We start from the raw sequence: 11,231 nt of genomic DNA, 5'->3' as shown, positions 1-11,231 counted from the left end.
GCTTTCCAGTCTGTTTACAGGGTGTGTAAGGCTCCAAATCTCTGCCTTATCTGAAGAGCAACAGAAATATGGCTCTTTCTGAAAAAAGTATTAGGCTAAGTATGGTCTCTGCACCTTTGGTATTCAGGTGGCAACAACTTATTAGACAGATGAAAGGCTCTGGTGCTTTCATGTCAGTTTGGAGTCAACTAAACTTAACTAAAAAGGAATCCAGGTTTCTTAAATGCTCTCTTAAGATCTGAACTATTGTAACGAAACTATTGTAACTGAACTACTGTAAAAATTTAGAAACCAGAACAAGGATAGCCATGAGAAGAACGTTCTTGAAGTGAAAATTCAGTTGTGATCAGAAGTGTCACTGAGGCTACCATGCAATCAGACAGCACATGCAAACCCAAGCCTATTAACATTGTCTTTTGCAGCCCGCTATTTCTGAAGTATTTCTGGGCCTGAAATAGCAGGTCTTTTAGACAAATACAATCCTTACATTTAAAGATGCATGGGAATTACTCTTTTCTTTGAGAGAAGATCAGCACTTGTCCTTATCAGCCATTACCGACCTCCATTCCAGTAAGCTGTAATTTGACCCTAGCATTTTTCACTATTCTTCTCCCATTTGTGACTAACTCATATGTTTCTTTATGTAAACTTCAAGGCAGCAGAGTTTCTTGCTTTTTTTGTAGTATGGCTTCCTGAGACCTAAAGGTACAGGATCATCTTCTCAGTTCTGAATAACTTCCTGATCTTTTGGCTGATTTTCACCAAACCTGATAGACTGGCCCTCTTAGAAGTTTTGTGTAAGGGAGAGAAACACTATCTCCTTCCGATTTTAAGGGAGCAACCACATAGTGAGTTCCCCCTTTATTTTAAGTCTCTGAAATTGACATAGAAGCTCAAGCCTGACATAGATACCAGCAAGAACTTGAGTCCATGCACATACTTTGTCATTTTGAGCAATGCAGATTTTAAAAGCTCTGTTCTAAAATGCTAAAACATAAATGTTAGCCATCTCATTATTTGAGGAAAATGGTTTTAATTATTCACTTCTCGTTTAAATTCAGAGATATTAATACCATTCCTTTCCCTATATTCCAGAACAATCTTGAGCATATTTGTCTCTGAGGGAAAAAAATATCAACATGACTAGGAAGTCTCTTTTTTTCCCTTGAAAAAGGAAATACTTTTCTGACAAGCTACATCAACATTCTGCTGCTGTGCTCAGCCTTCTGCATTCCTTTTCAGAGTATCCGATATATATGCTGACAGCAGAGCTGACTTATAACTTTAATACTCAAAGATAATGGAAAGCATTATGGCAACTTCTATTGGTACGTAATGTTTTCCAAGTGTTATCAGTTCCTAAATATAATCAAAACTGTTTGTTAGCTTTATCATTATGGCAGTTCATTGCTAATAATTTTTGTGGGGATTCCCAGACACTCATCTTGATCTGTTGTAATGAAAAATGATGCATTTAAAAAATACACTATCATAATCCTGGAGGTGATGAAGGCAGTAGGAAAGGAAGAAAGCAGGGCATTGTTGAGTGAGTATTTCCTTGTTAAACATCACCTCACCATATTTAAAATCCTATAAATGGTGCTGGCTGTCTATTCTAATCAACTATTCATTGACATAATTCATGATGTCTTACTTTTCATTTAGTCAGCATTTGTATTTCAACAGCATTTGGCTTAGGATCAAGCACAAATGACTCCCACAGTAGCCATTGCAGCATGTCCCTATGCTGCACAAAATATTACTTGAAACAAGACTTACCTGTTCTACATCATAAATGTCCACATAACTGCAAGAATGTGTAATCTCTTCACCTTCTGAAATGTCTTGATTATCCTGTCAGTATCTGTACTTCTTTTCTTATTTTGTCATTTCTCTACCAATCTTCTCTCCAGCAGTTTACAATATGAATCATCCATTTTAAGTATGCTTTCAAAGATAATTAAAGCAAGATAATACCAGACATAAGAAAGCCCAAGCACATGAAAATGTTTCAGATCTTTCATGAAATGAAGAGAAACTTCTATATAGATACCTGTAGCTAACCCTTTAGCACTGCTGCAATCCACTATGTTGTGTAGGCTAAAAGGCAACAAGCATGACTTGCACCTTCATTATGATTTATCTGGTCATAATTATGTCAGGTTATGCTCTATTCTAATGATAAGCTCTCTATTTTTCCTTCTGTAAATCTGTGTGGGGAAGGAAACAACACCTAGGTTTTATTATTTTCCAAGGATGATACTGATTATCCCTCTGATGTGTCTAGATCATATTATACATTAGAGTAGAGTTAAGTGTAAGACTGTTCTTTTATTTTTCATTTAGGGAGCTGGATTTGAAGAAGCCAATCTATCAAAAAACAGCATGCTATGGGCACTTTGGAAGAGGAGAATTTACTTGGGAGATACCCAAAAAAGCGTGTGTTTTAAGCTTTTCAAAATGTTCCATGTTATTGACATGTGGTTTAATAATCTGGTAAAATTTCAAGCAGTTGAAGGAAAGACTGTATCTACTCTTTTAAAAATGACATTCTGTAGTTAATAGATACCCTGAAAATTATTTGTATTTGATTTCTAACTTTTATAGTCCCCTTACACTTTTAATGCACGCAGCTCTATCTAGGTAACATGAATAATTTAGACCTTTGACTGTGACCAGACATTAAAATGGTTTTGGGTACTGATGCCATCCCTATTCTGTCAGGGAAATCCACTATTGCTTACCCAATTTGCTTAGCACTGAAGTGGATGAAGTTGGTGAGGTAACTTTAAGAGCTTCCTGTGAGAGGAGAGCAGAAATAGCACAAATTGCCATAATTATTTGGGCCAGAACTTCCATGACTACAGCTTTAGTTAAGGTGCTTCAGTTATGTTTAAACAAATCAGTAAAAATACCCATTTCTGAACACTGGTCATTGTAACCCTACATATATGTAGCTCTTAAGTAATGCTATTTGTTTGCTTTTAACATTATATTTTTGCAGTTGTATCTACAAAGCTTGATGAACTCCTATGTTGTGATTCTTTTATTCATTTATAGTTATTCTCTCAAACTTGAATTTTCCATATCTGCATGAATTGAAATTGGTCATATAAATTTTCAACTAAATTTATTTTGGCCACTTCTGAAATGTAATAAAATGTAAAAAACACTTGGAGGATGTGACTCTCCTTTTACTTTTCTGCCTGAAAGGATAAAATGGACAGAGAGCATTCAAAATCATTTAGCTTCTCTTCAAGGACTAGAGAAGAGGAAAATGCTTGAATATCAAAAATAGCAATTCTGGAAAGCAAATTTATCATTAAATTGATTCCTAAGACAGAATGTTGGAGTGTTACCACTGCTCTAATACCAGGGTATTTTAGTAGAACACTAAGCAAAATGGCTACCTTGCCCCTGTTAACAGAAAGATAAAGGCTCCAGTGGTAAGTCTAACCAAATGCAAGTAGTTGATTATATCATTAGTCTCAAGCAAGTTTTAAAAAGCTTCTTCCTTTTATACAAAGACTGATCAATCCTTTGATAGACCAGAGCTGACATGAAGTCACTGTACAGCTGTACCTGCACCTTACCTGCCTTGGTACAGTTAACCTGATCTAGCACATTAGTGCTGCAGTCAGTTCTTGTGATCTACACATGAGGCACATTTTTCTTGTATAAGTAACGCTGTTCGAGTTATTAATTGCCGTCTTCCCTGGTGGGGGAGATGTTCAGATTTTTGCCAGGAGAAAAAAGGAGGCGAACGGGACTTCATGCTTCTCAGTCCCCAGAGAGGTGTTTATTAATTCTTATCTAAGGAGTACAAGCCACTGGCGTGGCCTAGACATAGCACAGAGCAGAGAATGTAGCAAGAAGACAACTTATCAAGATTTCACAGCCTTTTTAAAGGTAAATTACCCAATGAAAACTTAAAATGCAAGATATTTTCACTTTTTTACCAATGTCCAACAAGTTCCTAAATCATGTAGACAGGAACTGTGGAATTCTGTATCCAATCATCCCAAACTACTTCTACTGCAGAATATGGAGTAGTAGAAGAAGAAGAAGAAGGTCTGGAGAACAACAACAATCCTCTATTCTGATTTTTTTTGCTTTTATCTATTTACTATGCAAATAGACCTAAAAACTTGAAATTTTTCACCCTGTGATAATCTCACATAGTATTCTATCACCTAATTCACACCATTGTAGATTCAAATTCTTCCCAGAGGCTAGGCAAAAATTTTTGCATGGACAAAGGCCAAAACCAGTACTGTCCAGGGGGGTAAAACCCTTCAAAACAGGCAGAGAAATATTCTCTGCATTCTGGGTTCCTGCCTATACCCCTCCTGTTTGAATCAAAACCACTTCTTTGACAGCTTTGTCCATGGCTCGTCCAGCACAGTGAAGTATACATGGCACAAATACTAAAAGAATAACAACAACAATTAAGACATACAAACCTATCTTCATGAATTTCTCTGCATTCTGGGTTCCCACAATAAGAAACCAAAATTAATTTCTGCAATTCTTTTTTGGGCATTTTGGGCAGTTTTTTATTTAAGGAGAACTTTTCCTTTTTATCACAAGACCCTGGACCCTATCATTGCCTAAAAATAATCTAGTTTAGTTTGCGTATAGCTATGTAGGCATCAAACCTATCATTAACCTTTATTAAAATTTGTTCCAAGTAGTATTGTCTAAGAAATGCTAATGTAGCTTGCTAATTCTGAAACGTCAGAATAATTTCCACTTTTAGTAATATGGGGGTACAATGTTTAAATGGCAAGGGGTTGCAGAGATCACTACACAGTAAAATTACTATAATGACCTTTTAATAGAGATTGATTATATGGCATATAGTAAATGGGCATATAGTCTCAATTTTACAGCTGTCTCAATTACAGTTAATATCAATTTTACTGTCATAATACTTCACCCTTCCAAAGTGAAATAGTGATGCTTTGGTTATCACAGAAGAAGAGCATTTTAATAAAAAGTCTTTTGTTAAATTTAATAAAGAAACTGTTGTTCAGTGGAGGTGTCTGTTAATCACAGCTTATCATCAAACAAACAAACAAACAAGAAAAGCAACACCACCCAAAAACCCCACAGTGTATATCAGACAGGAAGAACACATTCCTGAAACGCTTCTTTCACCTTGCTTTCTGGCTTCCAAGTTAAAGACCTTTTCTTCAAGGAGTTGGATAGACCCCAAATCTTCCTTTCCCTTGTCATTGACTGGTGTTTCAAAGAAGCCAGAAGCACCAACTGCAGAAGAAATCCCTAATTACAGACTGGGACAGTGTACATTCAATCTCCAGAGACCCTGTCCACAAATTTCAGTGGGTTTTCTAATAACCAGTAAATTAATTTTAATTGTACGGGGTAGCTAATTTGCCCCATATGAAATTTTCCAAAAGAAGAGCAAAAAGATATATGCCTTATTTGAAGCCAGTGAACAGAGAAAAGATACCTCTGCTAACTTTGTAATGTCTAATCCAAAGCTAGAGACAAAACAATTGCTCCACAAAACCGGTGAAGTAATTTTTTTGGAAAGATTGGCATATTTTCCTATTATCATTCTAGAAATAGTTAACTTAAACTAGAAACTAAACTATAAAGAAAGATTCCCAAATCAGACTGTGTTGGGTTGACCCTGAGTTGATGGACAGTCTTTAAGACCAATTACGCTTCTCACAATTTACATATTTAAACCGCACAGAAAGGCGGGACTTCCCCTTTTGGTCGGAGCTCGCCTGCTGGAAGGTGGGGGGGCTCCGAGCTTCCCGGCCCCGCTGGGCCGGGCCGGGGCCACTGCCCCTTTCCCCCTTTCTCAGCACCACGGCACGGACCCTGGGTCGCTGGGGGGGGACTGTCCCAGAGCCGCAGGCAGCTCAAACCAGCCATGGACTGCTCACAGCTAAACCCATCCAGCGCAGCTTCTTGGGACAGGCGGGTCCCTCTCCTCTCCATGCGGAGCCGGCGGAGCCAGCGGGAGCCGGCAGAGCCTCCTGTCTGCAGCCAGCACACTTCGTGCTGAACTGAAGAGGACACCGTGCAGCCAGCAGCACAGAGGGAGCGAGGCTTTCCCCACCGTCAAGCCCGAACAAGAACACCCTTCAACATGGCGGTTTCAGAGTCAGAGAAAGAGAAGTGAGTCACGTGGGACGGAGCTGGAAATGGCGACGGGAGAGAAGAGGGCGGTGCCGCAATTCTGGCGCGCAGCTTAAAAGAAACCTTCTTGCATGCCGTGGTAAGAAACCGTAATACCACAAACTGTTTGTCTCTTTAATCCAATGAAAGAACATGGGGGGATGGAGTATCCTCGTGTGCCTGTGAAGATTGTGAAGAATGCCTATGCCAGGCTATATAGAAGTAGTGAGAGGCTGTTAGAGACTTGTGGCGAAGAAAAGCCTCTGTGTGCAGGCCAAAATAACTTATCCTTAAAAAGATGAATAACCCCATGTGATGGCCCATGTTTTGTAGTATGAAAGAACTGTGAAATTCTTCATGGGAGAGATGTTCTACACACAACAGACTGTTTGTTTCCGGGCGGGTGTGCTGTTGGTGGCAGTTTGGGAACCACGTGCAACTGAAGGAAAACCTTTTCTTCCTTAAGCATAAGAGAAAGACTTTTCAAGAACTGCAACACTGACTAACATCCCATGTTCTGTTATCCCTTGTGTGAGCTGGATAAAAGGAGAGAAGTGCTGAAAAGGGGGGGGGGGGGGAATTTACTTTAATTTTGTTTTGTTGTTTTCCCTTTACTTTTAATTCTGTTAGTAATAAAGCTCTTTCATTGTACTGCAACTGTTTAAGGTTTGTGCCTGCTTTGCTTTTCTCCTAATTCTTATCTCACAGAAGGAAAATAAGTAAATAATGGATATTTTGAATCAAAACCACTACACAGACATAAGCATTAAGATGGCAGTTATTGCTGAAAATTTAGCTAAATTAGAATGTAGCATACATACGTAGAGATCAGTTGAAATATCTTTATTTCCAAATGCTTCAACTACTGCTTTATTAACCTTGTTATTTTAATATCAAATGAACAGGCTTTTATTTGAAATTTGCAGTTAGAGTATGTTATAAAAATCTCCCAACATATAGCAGGTGATAATCTGCATATGAAAAAATGGTACATCAGAAGAACACAACAACTTATGCATTGTGTTTTGAAACTAATACAAAAAGCCACATGAATGAAAAATTTGTACTGCACAAAATTACTTGGATGTAACGTGGAGGTATTACTGGCTGTTCACTTCCCAAAGTTGCTGATTCTTGGTGGATTGTGTGAGGCAGAGAATTAAGCCTAAATCTTTCAAAAGGGCATAGTTTCGCTCAAACCTAGGCTAGCCAATTAGGAAAGAAAATGACTGGACAGAAGTGCCACCTTGGCTATAAGAATGCCTTTGGTATATTTCTGTTCTCAGAAGAAATTGAGGGTCTCTGCATGCAAATTGAAGATACTAAATTAAGAATGGTCAAGCTTCTTTTGTTTGCTTTGTGTGAAGATTATTAGCTTTATGTCTCATTCTTTTGGAGTATATCACAAGAGCAATTGCAATAAAAAGTACAAACACTGAAGAAGTATATAATCTTCTTTCTGAGATGTACTTCTAAAATAGATTTTCAGCTGTGCTGAACCTAATGAACCCTATCTAGATCTATGGAGACATTATTCCATTTTCTAGTTATATTTTGATTAAAGGTTACGTAGAGAAATGCAAAGTAGAATGTTAATTCATTGCTATTTAATTAATTTAATCCCTAAGAAGCTGAAAGCAATTACTGGAATGAAAATAAAAGTGCTATCTTTACTACATGCTAATAGACAAAATGAACTTTTCATTTAATAAATCCCCAGATTATGGTTCTGCCCTGCCTTGAACTTATGATACAAAAGGAAATCCCTTCTTTACCGCCTTCCCCACCCAACATTTGTGGCCAAAATGATTTGTGGTGCATTCTGTGTGAAGCTGTAGAAGAAAGAGGACTAAGTGAGAGTTAAAATGGGAAGGCTGGAGCAGAGCTTTTTGATCAGGAGCTCAAGCATCCCACTGGAGTCCAGTGTGGTTGTCAGAACTGGGATCCAAACTAGTAAGAGATGGCACAACCTTGTTTTCCTCTGCTTTTCAACAGGAACTGTGCCAGCATATAAATGGATAAACCTTACTGCTTTCAGCAACTTAAAAAAAATATCCATAGGCCTCTCAAGCTGCATAAATAAAAAGAATACATTACTTTTTTCTGTCCAAGTACTCTTTAAAACCTGGACCATTTTACCACACTTTTGCCTCAGCAATAAATGAAAATGTCAGCCCCCACCACTGCAGAGTCTTCTAGATCCACTGAATGATCTGCTTGACCTCCCCGGTATAGTCGTAGGTATTTAAAACCACAGGTCAGTAAAATATTACCCAGGTATACTTCTAAACTTTTTAAATCCAGAAAAGCTGCATTTATATCAAGGGTCTCCTATCTTATCTGCAGTGGTTACAGTACCAAATCCATCCTCATTTTTTCAAATGTAACATTCCTGCTGCCTATCCTATGTTTTTTCTTATACCTCCTTCATGTGTAACAGATACTGTTCCTTCAATCTTTCTGAGAACAAGCTCCCACTGCAAGCTATGACTGACCTATCTGAGCAATTTCAAGCAACAATTGGTTGAGCTTTTAGTATCAAATCTCACACTTGGTGCCTACCTGCATATAATTTTTGGAATGGAATTTTGATTATTTGTGTCAAGAGCCTTTCTCAACAGTCAAATTAAATCTCTTGCATAAGCAGTAAACCTATAAAGTTTTAAATACAATCAGTTTTCGTGGATGGACTTTTATTTACTAATTTTTATACATTAAGAAGGTACACATTGATACAGAATAAAGATTCTCAGACAATACATTTAATGGCATTTCAGTCAGGCAGGCTGCTGCTGAAACAAATAAAGTCTTACTGCCTTGTCATCTTCAGCTGTTTCTTTTGACTTTAGGACACCTCTTCTGCACTGAGATAAATATGAGGCTTATCAGTGAAACATGGAATTTTAGTGCGGCGTTGAAGCTGGTTAGCAAAAAACCCTCAAATAACCAAACATCCAAAGAGGTTATTTTAGCCCAGGTCACTCAGTCTGTTACTGAAGTTACATTAGAAACCTCAGTCTTCATTTAAGATGAACTAATATGAAGTAGTTGTCTCATATTCTATCTACTACAGTGTTCCATTTGGGAACAAGAAAGCTACTACAATAAAACCTAGACCTTCAAAAACAGAAGGATTGCTTCTGTGGCTCCTCATAGAAGTTCCTGTCCTTTTTCCAGTGGCCTTTTATGAACGAGTCTTTGAAGGGGTAGGTGCAGTGAATGATATAAGAGATAGTGACTGGAACCGTATGGTGTAGCATGCCTAACTAGCAGTGTTTGTTTGTAAAAAATAATTCCAGCATTTCCCTGAACAAAAATAACCAGAAAGGTCAGAAACCAAAACAGGACTGAAGGTAAGATGCTCCTGCAGGTAGGAATTTTCTGCAAAGAAGTAATTGTGGTATGATTTACTGTAACAAAAGAAGTTTTATTACAGTGAGAATTGAAAGAGAAAAATAGCAGCTGAGCTGACCTCTGCTACAGATAGAAGGAAGCTATCATAATCTTTGATAATTTGGGGTTTTTAAAAATTAAAGGTATGAAAACATGGGATGTCCATGTAAATCTATTGGCCTTTAGAACAACACTTCTTGATTGATCAAGCACTACAGAACGGTGAAGGAACCACAAGAGGCCATGCCCCTGTAATTTACACAGTGCGTGAAGAACAGCAAGTTCTTAGTTTATGGAAGTTGATTGAGAAATATAACTTTAAAAAATTTAACCAGTCATCTGTGCAGGAGAAAGTAGCCATGGCCACCTGAAATTTTACAGAATTTGGGGATGTCTGGGGTCGTCTCAAAGTAATGACTGTTGGCAGGGTGCAGACAGTAAAGACTGAACTTCTGAAAGAGAATCTTGACTATCAGTGTTATTTCTGAAACAAAAAGTTTGGAGAAAAGCCTTGCTTGTAGTGATCTGCTGATCAGGTCATACAGCCTTATTCAAAAAATGGGCTGGCCAGTTTGGGATCTGCCGAACACACAGAGGCATCAGCCCTACCTGTAAAAACGCAGGCTGACACTCTCTGTGGATACGGCAATTCCCAACATTCGTGTGTGTGTTGGTTTTTGCATTCATGTGCATGGCCTGGTTTTTGGTAGTGGTGGGGGGCCCAGACATGGCTTCTGTGAGAAGCTGCTGGAAGCTTCCACCATGTCCAGCAGAGCCAATCTCTGGTGGCTCTGAAGATGGACATGCTGCTGGCCAAGGCTGGGCCAATTAGAGAGGCTGGTAACACCTTTGTGATAACATATTTAAGAAATTAAAACAAAAGTAGGGACACAGTTTTAATTCTAGCCAAAGAGGAGGAGGTGAGAACATGTGAGGGAAACAACATGGCAACACCAAGGTCAGTGAAAAGGAGGGGGTGGAGGTGCTCCAGGGCCCGGAGCTGAGATGCCTCTGCAGGCCGTGGTGATGGCCATAGTGAAGCAGCTGTGCCCCTGCAGCCCATGGGGATCCACGGGGGATGCAGAGATCCACCCGCAGCCCCTGGGGGAGGTGCCCGTGCCGGAGCGGGGGGATGCCTGGAGGGGGCTGTGATCCAGTGGGAGACCCAGTGGAGAGAGAGGGCCCTGCTTCCAGGCTGGAGCAGCCTGTCCTTGGAGGACTGCACCCCGTGGAAGAGAGACCCACGGCGCAGCAGTTTTGGGAGGACTGCTGCTCCTGAGATTGGAACCATGCTGGAGAAGTTCACGGAGAACTGTCTCAAGTGGGAAGGGACCCCATGGCATAGCAGGGGAATGCCTTCTCTGTCTGACCAGCGGAAGAAAACCTCGGGTGATGAACTGACCAAAACCCCCATGCTCTGTCTCCCCGCACTGTCGGTGGGAAGGAGGGAGGGGTTGGGGAAAAAAAGGTGTTAAGGTCTTGTTTTGCTGCTCATTATCCTCCTCTCACTTTGTTACTAATAAACTCTCTTTGTATCTCTACGTTAAGCCTGTTCTGCCCTTGGAGTGTTTTCTCCCGGTCCTCATGTCAACTCGTGAACCCTTCATTAAATGTTTCTGTTCTCTGCCCAGCTGTGGCACGGGAGGGTGAGTGAGCGGCTTTCGTGGGTGCCTGGCGTTTGG

This window comes from Corvus moneduloides, chromosome Z, assembly GCF_009650955.1.
Source record: "Corvus moneduloides isolate bCorMon1 chromosome Z, bCorMon1.pri, whole genome shotgun sequence".
NCBI classification, from domain to species: Eukaryota; Metazoa; Chordata; class Aves; order Passeriformes; family Corvidae; genus Corvus; species Corvus moneduloides.
The sequence above is the reverse complement of the archived record's forward strand: the minus strand, read 5'-3'. Positions refer to the sequence as shown.